The sequence below is a fragment of the Sminthopsis crassicaudata genome, chromosome 3, assembly GCF_048593235.1.
Source record: "Sminthopsis crassicaudata isolate SCR6 chromosome 3, ASM4859323v1, whole genome shotgun sequence".
Lineage (NCBI taxonomy): Eukaryota > Metazoa > Chordata > Mammalia > Dasyuromorphia > Dasyuridae > Sminthopsis > Sminthopsis crassicaudata.
Genome location: NC_133619.1, coordinates 551,185,658 through 551,205,288, shown reverse-complemented (window position 1 = coordinate 551,205,288; position 19,631 = coordinate 551,185,658). Strand labels below are relative to the sequence as shown.

General features: G+C 35.2%; 1 long non-coding RNA gene across 2 annotated transcripts in view; it reads left to right on the top strand.

Moving 5' to 3' along the window:
* The window catches only part of LOC141563455 (uncharacterized), a 1,961,515-nt gene that overhangs the window by 57,658 nt on the left and 1,884,226 nt on the right, over window positions 1-19,631 (top strand). The gene's annotated exons all lie outside the window — the stretch shown is intronic.

The window sequence follows — 19,631 nt, the reverse complement described above, 5'->3', positions numbered from 1 at the left end:
AAGATAATTTTAAATTCTAACTCCAAATCTTAAATTTTAAATTCTAACTCCAAAATTCTAAAATTTTTAAATTCTAACTCCAAATCTTTTTCCACATTATTACTTCTAAATTATTTTTATGGTGAAAAGAGTGCTATGAATATCTACTCTAATACATACTTCTGTTTGAAGACCTTCTAAGATCCCTCACACACATAAACTTCCCAAAAGCAAGGATGACTTCATTTTTGTCCTTAAATAGACAGTACCTAACAAAGATTGATAATTTGGTGCTCCAATTCAACCATAGCCTTTTAAGAATAAATCTGGAAGATGTGGAATAGAAGTTCAGTGCCTAAAGTTATTTTTCTAAGATCATACAAGTAAGTTCAGTATCAGAAGTCAGATTTGCCCTAAAGTCTCTTGACTCAAAAAAAAAAAAAATTCATATTCCTCATCATGTATACAAAGATTTAAAAGTCAAGAACACACACACAAACATATACATACACATACATACACACACACACATACACACACACACACACACACACACACACACTCAATTGCTTAAAACCAGAGGCTATATCATTTTCACTCCAAATATCTACTACTGTCAAGTCTTGTTGTTTCTATCTTCACAAAAATTTATCAAATGCATCATCATCTTTCAAGTCATGTATCCATCATTCTAGTATTGGCATTTATCACCACTTGCCTAGTTTATTATACTTGCCTTCCTTAGAAGGCTACAATCTCAAATTTTTTCAACTGAAAATGTGATATTTTTTTTACTTATTTACCTCATTTATTTTTTTTATTAATTTTTATAATTATAACATTTTCTTTGACAGTGCATATACATAGGTATTTTTTTTTACAACATTATCCCTTGTACTCCCTTCTATTCCGAGTTTTTCCTCTCCTTCCCTCCACCCCCTCCCATAGATGGCAGGCATTCCCATACATATTAAATATCTTATAGTATATCCTAGGTACAATATATACGTGCAGAACCGAATTTTGTTGTTGTTGTTGTTGTTGTTGCAAAGGAAGGATTGTATTTGGAAGGTAAAAGTAATCTGGGAAGAAAAACAAAAAATGCTCATAGTTTATTCATTTCCCAGTGTTCCTTTTCTGGGTGTAGCTGATTCTGTCCATCATTGATCAATTGGAATTGAATTAGCTCTTCTCTATGTTGAAGATATCCACTTCCATCAGAATACCTCCTCATACACATTGTTGAAGTGTATAATGATCCCCTAGTTCTGCTCATTTCACTCAGCATCAGTTGATGTAAGTCTCTCCAAGCCTCTCTGTATTTCTCCTGTTGGTCATTTCTTATAGAACAATAATATTCCATAAAATTCATATACCATAATTTACCCAACCATTCTCCAATTGATGGACATTCATTCATCTTCCAGCCTCTAGCCACTACGAAAAGGGCTGCCACAAACATTTTGGCACATACAGGTCCCTTTCCCTTCTTTAGTATGTCTTTGGGATTTAAGCCCAGTAGTAGCACTGCTGGGTCAAAGGGTATACACATTTTGATAGCATTTTGGGCATAATTCCAGATTGCTCTCCAGAATGGTTGGATTCTTTTACAACTCCACCAACAATGCATCAGTGTCCCAATTTTCCCACAGCCCCTCCAACATTCATCGTTATTTGTTCCTGTCATCTTAGCCAATCTGACAGGTATGTAATGATATATCAGAGTTGTCTTAATTTCCATTTCTCTGATCAATAGTGATTTGGAACACTCTTTCATATGAGTGGAAATAGTTTTAATTTCATCATCTGAAAATTGTCTGTTCATATCCTTTGACCATTTTTCAATTGGAGAATGGCTTGATTTCTTAGAAATTAAAGTCAATTCTCTGTATATTTTGGAGATGAGGCCTTTATCAGAACCTTTAACTGTAAAAATGTTTTCCCAATTTGTTACTTCCCTTCTAATCTTGTTTGCATTAGTTTTGTTTGTGCAGAAACTTTTTAATTTGGTGTGATCAAAATTTTCTATTTTGTGATCAATAATGGTCTCTAGTTCTCCCTTGGACACAAACTCCTTCCTCCTCCACAAGTCTGAGAGATAAACCATCTCATGTTCCTCTAATTTATTTATGATTTCATTCTTTATGCCTAAATCTTGGACCCATTTTGATCTTATCTTAGTATGTGGTGTTAAATGTGGATCCATGCCTAGTTTCTACCATACTAATTTCCAGTTTTCCCAGCAGTTTTTGTCAAATAATGAATTCTTATCCCAAAAGTTGGGATCTTTGGGTTTTTCAAACACTAGATTGCTATTTTTATTCACCATCTTGCCCTGTGAACCTAACTTATGCCACTGATCAGCTAGTCTATTTAAAAGTGATATTCTTAAACACAGTTTTGACCATGACATTCCCGCTTCAATAAACTCTTTTGATTCCCTATTATATCCAACGTTGAATCGAAAATTCTTCATTTGCCTATTAAAGTCTTTCATACATTACCACCTGTCTCTATTTTTAGCCTTCTGGTATTTTAGTCCCCTAAATATATTCTATGGACCATTGATACTATGGTTTCTCTAAACTTCCAATTCTATGTCTTTCTCTCCCACTGTTTGTCCCTCATTCATGTCCAAAATGTTATCCTTCATCACTTCTATTTTCTGATTTTTCCCTGGCTTTCTTTAAGTCTTTGATTCTACCTTTTGCAGGAGGCTTTCTCACCCACAATCCTGGCTCACTGATGTGATTTTCCTCTTAGTTTACTGTGAATACATAATGAGTGTATATATGGCAAAATTGGAGAATAAAAAAAACAGCACTCATGAAGTTTTTTCTACAGTTAGCTGAATAAAAACCCCATTAGAAGAGGATTGAATTTTGTGCCTTTAAGAAGCATTCTTCAAGGTCTCATTTACATGATTGCTGATAACATGTATTGGGAGGGCAGGAACATGAGTACATGTATTGAGGGGGCTGTTGTTGAACCAAGTATTATCATGTGATAATTATAAATAATTGATTATATCACTTTTTGATTGTGTAGTTCTTTCTAATACTTTAGCTTATTTATTCCTCATAACTCTAACAGGTTACATAGTGGGTTGAGTATTAGTCTTGGAGTTAGGAATAACTAGGATTAAATATTGTTTTAGGAGGTTATAATCTGTGTAACCCTGAACAAGTCACACCCCTATTCCTGTTTTCCCATCTTTAAAAGTAGGATTTGATGACCTCAAATTTTTCCTTTAAGTTCTAAATCTAAGATCATATGTCCCTTAACATCTTTTCATTTTCCTACTCCATAAAATTTAGGAATTTTAATTCTTCACTGCCAGCAGGTCTAAATCTATAATCCCATAATGCTATAAGCCATTATCAAGTCTCAAGTCAGATGTCACCTCCTCTTTGAGCTATTTCCTGATCCCTTCAGTGTTTAGTGTTTCCTCTTTCTTCAACTATTCCTTACTATATTTATTAGTATATATGTAAATTTCCCCTATAACATCATTCAACGCAGATATAATTCCCTTTTTTATCCTCTCACTCTCAACACAACATCATATGGATAGTAGTTGATTAGTTTCTAAGTGTTTTGTTTGTTTTTTGTCACTGAATGGAATTGAACTTGTCCATCTATAAAATGGGGACCTTATTATCATTGAAGTGCCTATTTCATTCTATTGTATGTTCTGTTTTGAGTATTAGATTCAATTCAAGCCAGTTCAACAAGCATATAACCAATTATATAATTTGTATGTGCTGCTGCCTATCTGTCAAAAAACATTTGTTGAGTATTTACCATACACTGTGCTAAATCCTATATACATAAAAGGCTTTAAAAAAGAATATCCTTGCATTAAAGACTATTAAATTCTAATAAAAGAGGTACATAAGATATATGGAGGAGTAGTAAGACAAAATATAAATCAGTTTCAGTGACATATTTTAATGAAGGAGAATGAAGGGTTTTATGACTATAGATCTTAAGATTCATTTTTGTCTCTATATTCCTTGGGCCTTGCATATAGTAAATCCTGAATTAAATCTTATTGAATGAATAAATGAAATGAATTGCCTTTCATTAGTGGTATTGAAATATATACTCAATTATGGATTGTTGGGATGGCTATACCAGATTTTCCTCATGAAGCAGAGTAAAGATAGCTCTAAAATTCTGTGATTTTGCTGGGAACTATTGCTATATCGATACATTCTTAGAATTTCTACATCAAAATACCTTTTAAAGGCCTATGCTATCATCTCAAAGAATGTAACCGAATAGGATTTCATGTCTAGAAATAATAGAATTATATTTCTAAACATCATTTCTGGGAATCTCTAAAGATCAAGATATCTGGATTCCATGTGCAAAATTGGCCTTGAGATATAAGAAATGGAGCCAAGTAGGTGTATTTGGATATCAGTCTGATATGCATATAGTGACATCAATTAATTTTTGGAGTAAACTTTTGAGAGAAGTATTATCATTATTCACCAAGATGACTATACTTTTTGAGCCACAGAACAATTTGAAAGCGTTTAATTACCAGATTGAATGAATGAATCTCTATCCCTACACTGGGGGATTTCATGTTCTTAATTCCATATATTTTTACTGCCTCACCCTGTGAACTTCAGTGAAAAGCTTCTTGCTTTCAATGGCTAAATTGCTGTTCCCTCTAGAAGTTCTTCTTTAAAGAGAGGAAAACAATATGAGGGAGATAGCAAGAGAATCTTTGAATGGTGTTTGTTCTAATTTTTGAGCAGATAGGTCACATAGGTAGTTCAGCTGATGTAACCTGACTTGACACTTCACTAAGCAATTCATCCATCCAAACTCTGTCCAAAATCCCATTATCTGGAGACAAAACTAGGATTGAACTCCTTAGAAGTGAGCTTTTTTTGTTGTTGTTGTTGCTTTCAATGTTGTCAGCAAAGTCTAGTCCTGACACATCATTAGAAATTGATGTTTTTCATAGATTGTCTTCTTCCTTTCCACCATATAAAACCTTTTAGTTCTTAATGAATGTGTTAAAGAAAGAAAGAAAGAAAGAAAGAAAGAAGAAAGAAAGAAAGAAAGAAAGAAAGAAAGAAAGAAAGAAAGAAAGAAAGAAAGAAAGAAAGAAAGAAAGAAAGAAAGAAAGAAAGAAAGAAAGAAAGAAAGAAAGAAAGAAAGGAAGGAAGGAAGGAAGGAAGGAAGGAAGGAAGGAAGGAAGGAAGGAAGGAAGGAAGGAAGGAAGGAAGGAAGGAAGGAAGGAAGGAGAGAAAGAAAGAAAGAAAGAAAGAAAGAAAGAAAGAAAGAAAGAAAGAAAGAAAGAAAGAAAGAAAGAAAGAAAGAAAGAAAGAAAGAAAGAAAGAAAGAAAGAAAGAAAGAAAGAAAGAAAGAAAGAAAGAAAGAAAGAAAGAAAGAAAGAAAGAAAGAAAGAAAGAAAGAAAGAAAGATAGGTGGGGGACATAGAATAATGGGAAAAGCATTAGATTTGAAATCAGAAATGGTTTCCAAGTCTAGTTCAGACACAAATTAGCTATGTGATATTAGCAAAGTCAGCTACATTATCTTGATTCCATTATTCTCATCTGTAAAATGGTCTTGAAAATCCTCTCATTTCCACATTATCAGGTTGCTGTGATGAAAGTATTTTCTAAATTTTAAAACATTATAGAAATATGACATTCTGTTTTTGCCTGAGTCTAACAGTTTATCTTCTAAGTGCATAAAATACACCAGACCAGAATTTAATTTAGTCATCAGAATTTGACTAAATTAAATTTTAGTCAAATAAAAAGATTTCACTGGAGGTCTTTTCCAATTGTCTAAAAATAAAGCCCCTTTGTGTAGCCAAACCCCAGGTAATGAATATTATTTCATAATCCCACTAATTTATTATTACCAAACTCCTCTCACTTTAATGTGTCTAATTTGACAGAAATTGTGGATAGAGAGCCTGCCTTGGAATTAGGAAGACTAATTTTAAAGTTCTTCTCTTGACACATTGCTAGCTGTGTAACATGAAGATATTCCTTGTAATCTTAGGGAAGATTTTAAGACTTTTTTTTTTAATTTTCCCAAAATTCTTCTTGACTTTAATGTATAAAAAAAACAAAAACAAAACACAAATAAAAACTTTCATCTGATTTACAAGGAAGACTTTACATGATCAAGTCAATAGCCATGATCAGTGTCCTAAATATTATTATATTATTGTTCAATCATTTCAATCATGTCCAACCCTTTTGGAGTTTTCTTGGCAGAGATACTGGAATGGTTGTCATTTCCTTCTCCAGCTCATTTTGCAGATAAGGAACCAACAGGATTAAGTGACTTACCCAGTGTGAGACATGTAGTATGAGAGTAAATTTGACCTCAGAAAGATAAGGCTTCAGGTCTAGTCTTCACCAGTATAGCTCCATCTAGCTGTCTTAGTCTTAAACTTAACATATATTTATTAAGACTATATTAAATATATTAGATGCTTATTAAATGTTTATTAATTGATTGAAAAAAAAAATATATATATATATAAACAGAAAGTAATCCCAGAATGAAGGGACTAGTAGTAGTAAGAGTTTGGGGAACAGAGTCTATCTAGGGATGGACCTTTTGTTGAACGTGAAATTTTAACTGAGATTTGGAGAAAAAGAAACTATGGAGAGGAGAAGAGTTTATTAGGCATGGAGGAGAACTAATCCAAAAGGCCTGAATAGAAAGGAGGAAGATTGAGCTTTTTGCTCAAAGTAAGACTTGAATTAGGATCTTTTGTTAGTGGTGTAGTAGTGGTGGTATTTCCATTTTGCTGGATCCCCATACTGTAGGAGATGCTAAGAAAAACTCTTTTCTGGGACCTCTTCATGGTAAGACTGGAACCTAGTTTTTCCTGATATTATCTCTATTCACATCCTAACTACCTCTTCACAATATGTCTTGTATTTTGTTTTCTCCTCAGCTTCTTTAAGGTATAGAGTTGGGAAATGAATGATGTAGGGAACAGAGTATTGCACCTGGAGTTAAAGAGAGCTTAGTTAAAATCCAGCCTCAGGCACTAATAGCTGTGTGAATAAGAGCAAGAAATAAGCTCTGTTTGATATCTGTTCAATGGAAATAGAACTTACCACCAAGTGTTTGTGTGTGTGTGTGTGTGTGTGTGTGAAGATCAAATGTGGTAATAATTGCAAAGTATTTAGCACAGTTCCTGCCACATAGGTAGTGCCATGTAAATAGTAGCTAGTAGTCATTGTTGCTATCATCATTATAGAAATAATCACAGTAGTTACCTTCTTTTTTTTTTAAATTCAATCTTTTGAAGGGCTAGTCATGTAAAGTTACCTAACCATTCTATCTTTTATCCATGTATCTATATGCAAATTTTTGCATGTATGTGGGTACTTGTCTGTATTCTATTCATTTTCATGAGCAGAGCTATATCAGTGTGACTGGTCATCAAAAAATGGTCTTCTCCCTGTAGCTATTGTTCAGGATTTATCTCCCCTTCATCTAAAACTAACTTACTATAGGTCTTCCTGAGCTATTTTCACTTCAAACAATTCCCTTGAAATCCTTCAGCAGTTATTTTCATGGACACATCCTCCCCATCCCCTTACTGCCACCCCAGACAAGTTTGTCAACCTCCAGAGAAGAGAGCAAACATAAATTTGCTTTGTTAATATTTATTTCCATTGATGCCCTCAGTTCTTCCAATATTTAGAATGCCTGCTCACAGTCAACAGAGAACAAAACCTGTGTCCTGAGGCACCTGCCTATAAGCCGGAGGTGTAGAAACTTTTTGTTGGCTGAACACAGGCTGAGCTTTTGAAGGGGAAAAGCTACATTTCCTTCTTGATTTTCAAAGTGTGTTTAGGGCCAGTCTCTTCCTTCAGCTCTCCTTCAGATTCTCTGATCCCCCCTGCCTGGTCATTGGTATTCTTAGTGCTTCTTCTCTCACCAGGTGAAGCTTCACAGCTGTTCACTTACCTTCCTTCATTTCTAACCTGGGCTTCTTTTCCTTAATTCCCCTTCAATTTCCTATAGGTCAGATTACAATGCAGGGAGCTTCTGGCTGTTTCTGAGTGATGAATGCCCATCTTTCTGCTCTTCTCTTTTTTTTTTTTTTCAATGCCATATTCACTTGGGGAAAGAGGGACTGTATTGTCAAATCTAGTATATGTTTCCTGTCATTCTGGCTATTATGAATCCTGATGGTTTGGGCTCCTATCGTGTCCTGTTTCTCCACTAGCACACATTGACTAGGCTCCATCTGGAATTCTGTTGTTGTGTTTTGCTCCCTAGCCTCTTATTTATTAAGAATATTGAGAGCCTTTTAAATTTGCACACCTCATAAAACCCAAGGTGGTTGTTGGGGGCTATTTGTTTCTGAGTAAGTGTTTCATTTGAATAATATGCAACAATGCCTTAAGGGAATGAACTGGGCACAAGTTAAGGATGTCTAACAGCTTTGGAAGAATTAGGCTGTATGCTTTACAGGTCACCTTGCTTTAAAAGCAGGGATGCATGGCAACTAAGATGAGGTGCTTTAAGGCATAGGTTTCTATGCCTTAACTGATGAATGGGTTGAAGTTTTTGACCTCTTCATCTTTGTCATAAGAGAAGAAACAATTTTAGAGGGAAGAATCACTGGATAGAACCTGCCTTTAAAGCCACTCATTGAATAGGATATAATAACAGTGCTCTTTCATGACATAGAAATGAAATATTGTCCAGGGGACCAAAAAAAAAAAAAAAGAGGGGAAAATAATGGTTATTCATATTTTTCACTTTAAAATGAGAAAGTGTTTTAAACATGTTATGTCATTTGATTCTAACAACAACCTTATTAGGAAAATAGTATAGTTTATATTACGTTGCTATTAGAAGAAGCTAGGTAGTAAAATACATAGAAAGCTTGACTTGGTATTAGGAAGCCCTGAGACCTTATGTCTAGAACATGAGCTGTGTGATCCTGGGCAATTCATTTAACCTCTTTTTGCCCTGAAATGTCAAATTAGGAAAATAATAACACGTACTTCTCAGAATTGTGAAGGTCATAGAGATACAAACATTTATAAAGAACATAGAGTGTTGCATGGGTCATAGTAGGTATTTAATAAATACTTGTTCCTTTCTCTTCTCTCCTACCTCTTCTCCATTTTATTCACAAGGAAAACAATCTACAGAGGTAATAAGAGGTATAACCTAAGTGACATAGAGATGAAATAGAATATCTGTGATCTCAATACCACATCATTCATAGTGACAATAAGTGGTAATGAGCAATAACATATTTCTGGAGACGACTGAGGATGCATTTGGTCAGGTCAGTCTTGGTTCTACAAATAGAGGATATTAGAAGACAAAGCCATATCTAAATAGAAGTGTTTGAAGGAGTAGTGTAGGTTGAAAAGTGCTTTCCAGGGGCAGCTAGGTGGTTCAGTGGGTACAGCACCAGTCCTAAAGTCAGAAGTACCTGAATTCAAATCTGGATTCAGACACTTAATACGTCCTAGCTGTGTGACCCTGGGCAAGTCACTTAACCCAGCCTCAGGGAAAAAGAGAGAGAGAGAGAGAGAGAGAGAGAGAGAGAGAGAGAGAGAGAGAGAGAGAGAGAGAGAGAGAGAGAGAGAGAGAGAGAGAAAGAGAGAGAGAGAGAGAGAGAGAATGAAAAGTTGTTTTATTTTGAAACAGAAACATTAATAAGACCCTTAACAAAACAAAAACTTAGATGATTTGTAGATATTGGGGAAAAGAACACTGGATTATTCAATACAAAGCATGCTTGGATTGGGAGTGTAAGAAAGACTTTCAGAAGCCTTTATGAATTTGAACAAAAAGAAAAGAGATAAACTTTAGAAAATAAATAGGTCTAATCATGATTTAAAGGATATATATTCTTTGTAGTCCATAGCACAGGATATACTTTTGTAATGCTGGAGAAACGGAGCAAGATAGAAATTAGAGAGTATTTAATAGTTTATTAAATGGAGAGATTTACTGGAACCAAATGGATCCATGGTTGGGTCCCAGGGCTGAATGAGACTATCAATCCAGCAATCAGAGTTCTCAATGACATATATACACATGGCTCAGACTTACAAGGTAGACTGAGGTAGGGGCGGAGTCAGGGTGCTGAGAGCAGAAATTATATTCTGACAGGATGAGGTGAGCCACCCAGAATTGAGATGGCATAATCAGGGGGAGGCACCCCAGACATAGGGAGAGGCATTTTGATAAGATGGTATCTGACATTCCAGTAGCTTAGGATGGGGAGAGGCATTCTGATATTCTAAAACATAATAAGATCTTTTATCCTTATTAAGTATTCTAATAAAGAGGGAGGGGAGGTTTTGCAGAACTGAAAAGCAGGGAAACTGAGGCAGGATTGAGTCAGGATAATTAGGAAAACTGAGTCAAGACAATAAAAGAGAACTGTGACATATAATACTTTGGGTCACTTAGATAAGCAGTTTGGAGTTATGGTTATTAAAATAATCCTAAAATCTGATACTTATTAGCCATAGAATCAAAAGCGCAATGGGTTTTTCAACATTACAAACTATGATCTGCTAAATTTACATATAAGGCAACTACAGTCCAGAGAGGAAAAGTTACTTATCCTCACATCTATAGGTAATAGTAATTCAAATTCTACTCCAATTCTATAACACTATTCTATCTTCTCCCTTACCCAGTTTACCTCTTTATACCTTGGAAAAATCATACTCCCTTTCCAGACATCAATTTTCTCAAGTATAATAAGGGTGATAAGTAATATTTCTTATACCTGCATAGATCCTAAGATCTATGACACAAAATGCCTGAATAACTTAGGGATTAGAAAATATTTTGAAAGATACAGCTTTTGCTGATCTTTCAGAATTAGTCACACCCAACACTTTCAGGATTCTCTGGGCCCAAGATCTTGAAGAGCACAGCAACATGGCCTTCTCCATAAAATACACTCAGGTATATACCAAACAGGATAAAAAAATAAACTGGGCCACATAGGGAAAAAAATCCAGCATTAGCAGGCAAAGACACACTATTATATAATATGAATTTAACACCTGGATGGTTTATCTTTCCCTATTTCCCTTCATTAAAGATTTGGAAGAAAAATGATAGAAAGAGACAGAGACAGTGAAAGACAGAGAGGGAGATAGAGATGAAAAGTGAGAGGGAGGAGAGAGGATGGAAAGTTGGAAGAGTGACAGAGACAAAGAAAGGGAAAGGGAAAGATAGCACATGTGCATGAGAGAGAAGAAGAAGAAGAAGAAGAAGAAAGAAGAAGAAGAAGAAGAAGAAGAAGAAGAAGAAGAAGAAGAAGAAGAAGAAGAAGAAGAAGAAGAAGAAGAAGAAGAAGAAGAAGAAGAAGAAGAAGAAGAAGAAGAAGAAGAAGAAGAAGAAGAAGAAGAAGAAGAAGAAGAAGAAGAAGAAGAAGAAGAAGAAGAAGAAGAAGAAGAAGAAGAAGAAGAAGAAGAAGAAGAAGAAGAAGAAGAAGAAGAAGAAGAAGATGGAGAGGGAGCGAGAATAAAGGGGGGGAGAGAGACAGACAGAAAAGTAGAAAGACAGACTGACAGAGATAGAGACAGAAAGATAGAGACAGAGAGAAAGAGAGAGAGAGAGAGAGAGAGAGAGAGAGAGAGAGAGAGAGAGAAAGAGAGAGAGAGAGAGAGAGAGAGAGAGAGAGAGAGAGAGAGAGAGAGAGAGAGAGAGAGAGAGAGAGAGAGAGAGAGAGAGAGATTCTACTAGAAGCTAAAAAAAAGGAAAGAAAAAATTGAATGAGTTCTGCAAAGCTGGGCATATAGCAAATAGAAAAACTTGGAATCAAAAATAAATCCCCTGACTCCATCACTACTTTAACTAAATTCCACTTGTTCTGTTGAGTATAGTTTTCAAGATTATTGGCCATTGCTGCTCTCTTGCCATCCTTACAGCTCTGTGTTCCTTTAAGTTTCTTTTACTCAACAATACAATTTATCTCAGATATTGTAAAGTCCAAAGGACATAAAGTACATTTCACACCTTGCAGCCATAAAATACAGTAAAAGAGTGAGTTATCATTATCAGTTATCTTCAATAATGACTACATATCAGGAAAATTAATTAAAGTATTAGCCACATTTCATAAAGGAGGAAATGAGGAAAACAAAGAAAGCACAAGACAATTTATAGCACTACACAGAAATTCAAGGTAGACAGGGTATTTTAAAGTAGGACTTCTGCAATTTCAGACTAGTGCATGTCATTAGTGCCTGACATGAATTATAAACTGTCTATGTTTCATGACAGTTTTCCAACAACTCTTAGTTGACAGTCTAAGATTGATAGATTGTGCTAGGTTTAAGAACAAATCTATACGGGAGCAAATGAATTTCTAAGGTTGTGGCACTTGAGAGGAAAGTGCTCGGCATCTTGCAGTTGGTCTGAAAATCTGTTGCCACTAGAGTGAAAGTTCTCACGTGGCTTTGTTGACCTAAACTATCGCTCAGTGGTTTATATCATAATGTTTCACATTGTTATCCTGGTCAGATGTGAAGATTTCATAAAAGGAGATGAGATTTTTCCTCTGTGTGTGACCCTTCATTAGTAATTTAAACTTTATGGGCTCCAATTTCCTTACTTATAGAATGAGAGGGTTAGATTTGATGACATCTAAAATTCTTTCCAGCTCTAAAGCTATGATCCTATTAATATCAATATAAGAACTATATCATTTTATAATTAAAATGCTTTACTAAGCATATGAGTATTTTAAGGTCACAGCCCTGTCTTCCACTATCATTGGATAACTGAATTATTGTCATTCTTTTCCTTTCCACTTGACAGATTTCTGACTGAATCCAGAAGGTCATTTATGTTTATCACCATTGTTTCCCTTAAAGGCTTTATTCACATAACTAGGCAAAACATATTCTGTTCAGGTATAAGCAGCCTCCAGCCCCAACTTATCTGATATTGTTGTATTTTTCCTCATAGACCCTTTTCAAATTACTAACCCCTTCAGCAATCTTAGTCAGAATCACCTCCCACCATAGCACTAGAGAAATACACTTTAAACTAATGGAATGTTAAATCACACTGAGGACAGCAAGGCAACTGAGCTTTGGAAACAACAAGTGGCAGTTGAAGGGAATAGCCCTGAGGACTACTCCAATCACTTTGAGGTTATGTGTAGGCAGGATAAAAAAGCACAGAGAATCAAAACTTCTGGACTAAGGTTGGCCTTTTGGAAGACACTGGCAGAGCCGTGTGCCTTGGAAAGTGACAGCTGTACCCTTGTCAGCACCTTTCATGCCATCTGTAGTGTGTCTCTTTTGGAAGCTTCAAGACTCCCATGGTGAAACACTGATGGCAAAGACTACACAATTACTTAAAAATAATAGTTTGCACATACCTAACGAACACTTTGTGTACTTTAAGTTGGATTTAATATGGAGCAAAATGCAAATAAAATTAGGATTTAGTAATAAATATCAATCAAAAGTGTGAATATGATGTGATACAAAAAAAGACTACTAGTACCATTGATGACAAAATTAAATTTTGAAATAATTAGGAGAAATAAGATTTTGCATTTAGATTTTTGTTTGTTTGTTGATTGGTTGGTTTTCTAAAAAAAGCATTAATGAAAGCACAAGAGGGGCAGCTTGGTGGCACAGTGGATAGAGCACCAACCCTGAATTCAGGAGGACCAGAGTTCAAATGTGATCTCAGACACTTAACATTTCCTAGCTGTGTGACCCTGGGCAAGTCACTTAACCCCAGCCTCAGGGGGGGAAAAAAATGAAAGCACAAGAAAGAAATGATTGGGTAATACAAGGAATATCTGACCAGAAGTGTATTATGAGGAACACATCAATGATTAAGTTGTCTTAAAAAAAGGATAATCCTAGGCTAAATAATTATAATTCAAGAGCCTAGCTTGAAGCAGACCATATTCACAGAATTCTGTTTAATCCTGGGCTTCATATTTTGAAAGGGATATCAAAAGGTGAGATCTTATCTAAGGGAATATAAATAGGGTGGTGAAGGATCTGAAAACCAAACCAAACCAAATCAAACCAAAACTAGTTCTTTGTGATCTGGCTGTGATATACATATACATTGATATATGTACACATGCATGCATAGAAATATGTAGTGCACACATGTCATTATATATATTTACATGAATATATATGTGTATTTATATATACAAATGATATAATATATTCATTAAAATACATTTGAAGATATGGAATATATTACATATGTCAAATGTGTGTCATATAATAATATAAATTTGCGAATATACTATGTTGTATAAGAATTTAATATTTTGTACATGAATTATAGACATAAGAAAGGATGAAAAAATTATTTATGAAGGACTTACAAATCTTGGACTAAGTTCTGGGGATACACATAAATGTGTTTATTTATGAACATATACATGTATGTATTTATACACACAATACATCAATACATATACTCATACAAATACACATATAACACACATATATAAAACATACAATTTTCAGGTCCAAGTCAGAAAGAAAGGTCTCATGGTTCTTAGGGTACAATGGGTAAGTATAGTATAATGCATATTCCTTGATGGTATTTGCACTGATAATTTTCTTCCCATTTCTAATTTTAGATCAGTTGACAATACTAAAGAATTTTGGTGGTAACAAATTTCTTTCTCCAGCATCAGAAAAGGCAATTTTTAGGTTGCATCAATATAGAGCATCGTTCTTTTGTTGATGGCGCAGGGGATGCTAGGAGGGAGTAAAGACTGGAATAATAGGGCATATTGCTATATTGAGGGCTCTCAGGTTAGGAAGGACTTATAATCTTTTATAGATAAAACATGACCTCAAATATATCACATAAAACATAAAAAATATACATATAATATCATATAACAGGAAAATATTAGCATATATCAATTGTTTATATGTATATTTCTCATGTAAAATAATTTATTAGACACCAATTGTATAATAGGCATTGAGAACACAAACATCCCATCCCACCCACATAACAAAAAATATATATTTTTAAGAGGTTTTTTTTGTTTGTTTGTTTTTCCTGAGGCAATTGGGGTTAAGTGACTTGCCCAGGGTCACACTGCTAGGTAGTGTCTGAGGCTAGATTTGAACTCAGGTCCTCCTGACCTCAGGGCTGGTGCTCTATCTACCACTGCATCATCTATCTGCCCCAACAAAAAGTATATTAATGCCTTCATAAAACCTGGATTCTACTATGTATAAACAATAGGTGGTAGAATGGTTAGAGTGCTGGACCTGGAGATCAGGAAGCACTCATTTCATAACCAGCCTTAGAAACAAACTAACTTTGAGCAAGGCTCATCTTCTCTCTGCTTTAGTTGACTAAGCTGTAAAATTGGAATAATAAGTTACCTCTTAGAGTTGATATGAGGAGAATAAAGAGAAAGTTTTTTTGACGATGATACAGATATAATTCATATATAAGCAATATTATGATTTTTAGTTCTTTATTTCAGTAGTTACAAGTTACTGGGCTGAATATTACTCCCTCACCACAGTCCTCAGTTTATCTATTTATTCATAAAATGCCGCCATTCTCCAGTTCTTCTAAAGCATCCCTGACTTGGCAGCACATTTACAAGAGTTGACACAGACCACAGGCTGACTTGTGACTGTCACAGCCCCCACTAGAGAAGTCACAGTGTGGCTGCCTTTTGCTTTATGGAAAACATATACCATATGGCACAGAAAGCTGTCATCTCTAATCACATTGTCACAGTTCTTTTACATATGTTCTGTAAGCTGCCGGTAGTCTCTGGTTTTAGCTCAAGATGTGGTATCTGTCATAGATCATTCCCAAAGCCATTCTGAGAGGGCTGGATGAGTTTTGTTCAGTAAAGAAATTGTTGGGACTATCCGATTAGAAGCACAATGATGAGACCCTAATGAAACACTATATAAATAAAATGGAATTTTAAGAGCTGAGATGGGAAGGATAAGATCAGAATGGAGGCACAGGGAGAGAGAAAAGAATGGAATGATTTGTGAAAGCATAAATTGCAATTGAAAGCTTGAATTAAATAAGCTCTTTACCAATATTAAATAAGAAGGGTACTTTGAAAAGACGTGAGTTCAAATCATAATTTGATTATAGGATACCTCTATCACTTTGGACTAGTCATTTAAATTCAGGGTATTTGGTCTTTGTAGTCATCATTCTATTTAAATAATTCTTGCCAGGAACTGAAAATTTAGTGGATGCTCATCAGTTGAAAAATGGCTGATTAAGTTACGGTATGAGTGTTATGGAATATTATTGTTCTATAGGGGATAATCAACAGGATGATTTCAGAAAGGCCTGGAAAGACTTACATGAACTGATGCCGAAGGAAGTAAGTAGGACCATGAGAACATTGTTAATAGCAACAGCAAAATGGTGATACAATCAATTCTGATGGACACGGCTCTTTTCAACAATGAGGTGATTCAGGGCAATCCAAATAGACTCCTGATGGAAAGAGCCATTTGCATCCAGAAAAAGTACTGGGGGAAATTGAAGGTGAATCACAACATAGTATTTTCATATTTTTGTTGGTGTTTTTCTTGCTTTTTCTTTTCTTTCTCATTCCCCACCCCCTTTTGATCTACTTTTTTTTTTTTCTTGTGTAGTATGATAATTGTGGAAATATATATATAGAAGAATTGCACATTACTTGTTGTCTAGGAGAGAGAAGGGGAAGGTAGGGAGAAAAAATTTGGAATACAAGGGTGAATGTTGAAAACTATCTTTGTATATATTTTGAAAATAAATATCTATTATTAAAAAATACTTCTCCAACCTCTAATGACTCCTATCATTGATCTTGATCCTCTCTGTGATCTTTAATTTCCTCTTCTAGAAAATTAGGAGACTGGCTTAAATAGTCTCAAATATATAGTCTGGCTCTAATATTTTCTGTTCTTTTGATTTCTCAAGAGCACAGATTTAAACTGGAAGGAATCTTAAAGGTCACCTAGTCTAAAATCTTCATGTTATAGAGAGATTAATTAAAGCAAGAGTGATAAAATTACTGAGAACCTTGTCTTACTGAAGCCCAGAATTTCATTTATTCTTCAAGTAGGATTGTAAATAAATTAAGATTTTTAGTTTTAAACACTCACACATTTTAATAGCAATTTTTAAAATTGTATATTTGCAACTGGTAATTAAATGTGTTTCTAACACACATTTTTCTTTTAACTTTCCCCCACTAAACAAACTTTGCAAGTTTCTAAGTGTATCCATCCATTTCCCTCCAACAATACTACCAGCATTGAGTCTTACCAAATCTCAGATAATTTGCTGAAACTGTCTTTCAATTGTTCTTTCATTCTCCAGTTTTTTAGCCTCTCCAATGGATTTTGGGCAACAATACATATGACATTTTCTGTCAACTGTCTACTTGGTTTTGTCTCTAGGCATCTTCCCCAGGATAAACTGAAATTTTATCATTATTGAAATTGATTCAGCATTGATAATCAGTTCCTCCTAAGTACTTTTGGTAATCTCTCCCATCTGATTGGCAAGTAGGTTAGATCAATACCCTTCCCAAAGTCTCCTTTTTAAGGGGGCTCATAATTTTCCAGTTGACTCTTAGTATGTTCATCTTCTAAACAGCATATGTACACATATAACCTTGATATTCTTTCCCATTTTTCATCTTTCTTGTCTGTTTGTGTTCCCTTCCTACCCCTTAGATAATAATTTCTTTTGGGGGAGAGACTATTTTTCTTTCTGTCCTATGTAATCGTAGCAATTAGCACAGTTTCTGACACATAAAACACTTAATCAAACTTTATTGACTACTAACTATGACAAAGCACAAATGGTTTTCCATTGCTTGCAGAAAACTGTTCAAATGCCTTGTTTATTTAGGAAATCCAAACCATAATGCATCTCCCCAGACATGTAGGGTAGTGGAAAGATCAAATTTGAAGTTGGTCCTGAGTTTGAATCCTATTCAAATTGTAGTATTGGGAAAAAGTCCTTCCCTTCTCTGAGTTCTGATCTTAAAATGGATCCCTCTATGGGGGGGGGGGGGGGAGGGAATTCAGCATATAGGGATTCATCATAGGTATAACAAGTGGTTATTCAGGCTTTGCTTGAAGACATTTAATAAAGGAGAAAGCTCTGTAGAGAGCATATTGTGTTTTGAAACACTTTTTTTTCCTTTGCAACTTCTATCCATTGTTCCTTGTTGTCTGTCTCCCATGCCCAGAATATTCTCCTACTTCAATTTTTGCCAATTGTGTTCCTTAGGTTCCTTCAGGTCTCAGATAAATCCCTACCCTCTAAATGAACCCTTTCCTGATCATTATGTTTGAGTCTTCCCTTTCTTGATTATCTCCAATTAGTCCTGTATGTAACTTGTTAGTGCTAATTTATTTTCATACTGTATCTTCCATTAAACAATGTGTTCCTTAAAAGCAGGGTCTATATTTCTTGTTATTCTTTGCATCCCTAGTAATTATCATAGTGCCTGGCATGTGGTGCTTAATAAATGTTAGTTGACTAATACTAGGGTCAAGTAGAGCAATTCCAATCCTTCATTCACATGGCAAACCTTCAAATATTTGAATCTGACTCATATCTCATTATTATCTTCTCTAGCTAAATGTCTCTAATTCCTTTTGATCATCAAGTGAAATATAGTTAAGGTCTTTATTACTCCAATTAACATTATCTCCACTTAATCAATGACCTTTCTGAAATATGCTGCACATTATGTTACTCTAGATGTGGTCCAAGGATGATAAGTACAGTGTAACCTTCATTCCCTCTCATGAGGAACTATTCTTCTCTATCAGCAGTTAAGTGATTTGCCTAGGGTCACACCAATAAGTGTCAAGTGTCTGATGTTGGATTTGTACTCAGGTCCTCCTGATTCCAGAGCCAGTACCCTTTCCACTCTGCCATCTTACTGCCTGATGCAAGTCTTGTCTAATTTGACCCAAAAATATATTCCCTCTCCTGACTGTCTTATAAAAATAGTGATTCATACTCAGCTATTAGTTCATGAAAATAGCTGTATCTTTTTGTTCTCTCTATCTTAATGTGTTAGGTTCTTACTAAAGTGCTAATGAGATAATGAGATATTAGGTTCTTACTAAGTGCTAAGTCGGTACTTAACAATTCTCTAGTTCTGGCCTTTACTGGGAGTTTTACTTGTGAATTCCTGGGGAAGAGCTTGCATGCTTAGGAGGAGCAAGTTCATTGGTTGAAGTAATTTTTCCCAGAAGCCCTTGCATTATCTCATGCCCATTCTCTGGGAGGATAAAAGAGGGCAGCACTGAAGGAAAGAGTTTTGTCTGGATAAAACTTGAGGCAGCTCTCTGCAGGAAGGGAAGTTGGTTCTCTACAGGAAGAAGAACCTGTCCGAGAGATTTGAATTGACACAGCAGATCTCCTCCCAGAGAGCAATCGGCAGCTTCTGGAGACAACAGCAAGTTACAAATTGGCGCCCAACGTGGGGCGCCAATATGTAATGTTCTTGAATTGTGAGGGTCCCGTCATCTGCTCAATCATAATCCTTCTCTGGGAGGAGACCTGTAAAATCTTTTCCTCTGTGCGCAGGTTTCTTGGGAGCTCTGAATCTCCTACAGCTCTTGTCCTTTCTAATCAGACTG